The following is an 854-nucleotide window of genomic DNA, read 5'->3' as shown; positions in this document are numbered from 1 at the left end:
ATAAATTTTAAAACTAAGAAAATAAATAATAAAAGTATCAATAATTTAAAGCACTGTTTTTTAACTTTTAAAATCAATATAATATATATATAAAAATCAGTTGATTTAAATCAATGATTTTTTTAAAAAAATCATTTGATTTTAATCATGATTTAAATCAAGCTGATTTAAATCAACGAACCCTGATTTCATTTATAAAAAATTTAGTTATTATCTAAAACCTATATGGTGGTCAGGGAGCTGACCTCATGCCAGAAAGGCCCCCAGTTTGAATCTCTGCTAGTGGCATTGAATTCTTCCCTTCTTCTCTTTCTGTACTATCTGTCCTTCTTACCAGGGCTGCAACATTGTCCCACTTAAATATGGTTTTCTGAAATAGTGGTTAACACAAATCCCATCTGATACCCAAATAACTAATGAATTATAAAGCATTAGCTGAAAGCTTATAAATGTCATTCAGGAGTTACATAAATTAAAATTTAATTATTATGATAGTTACTGTTTTACTGCTGCTCATGTTTAATAAAATAAATAAATTTTACTATAAACTTTAGTTTAATACAGTACAGAACCCGTTATCCGGAATTCAAAAAACCGGATCGAAATTCGATACATTTTCCCCCCATTTTTAAAAAAAAAAATTTTTTTTACCTCATAAGATTTTAGGATTTTTCTTTCTTTTTTGAACGATGTTTACCTTGCCATCATTTTGGAAGTAATCATTAGTGTATTACTTCATCGTTTTTTCTTCTTTTTAAGATTATTTCCAAATATATATTTTTTTTTCAGTTGGGTTTAACAATAAAAAAACGGCTTTTCATAGCGATTTAGAAAACCGGAAAAATCAGTTATCC

The sequence above is a fragment of the Parasteatoda tepidariorum genome, chromosome 5 (assembly GCF_043381705.1).
Source record: "Parasteatoda tepidariorum isolate YZ-2023 chromosome 5, CAS_Ptep_4.0, whole genome shotgun sequence".
Taxonomy (NCBI): Eukaryota; Metazoa; Arthropoda; class Arachnida; order Araneae; family Theridiidae; genus Parasteatoda; species Parasteatoda tepidariorum.
The sequence above is the reverse complement of the archived record's forward strand: the minus strand, read 5'-3'. Positions refer to the sequence as shown.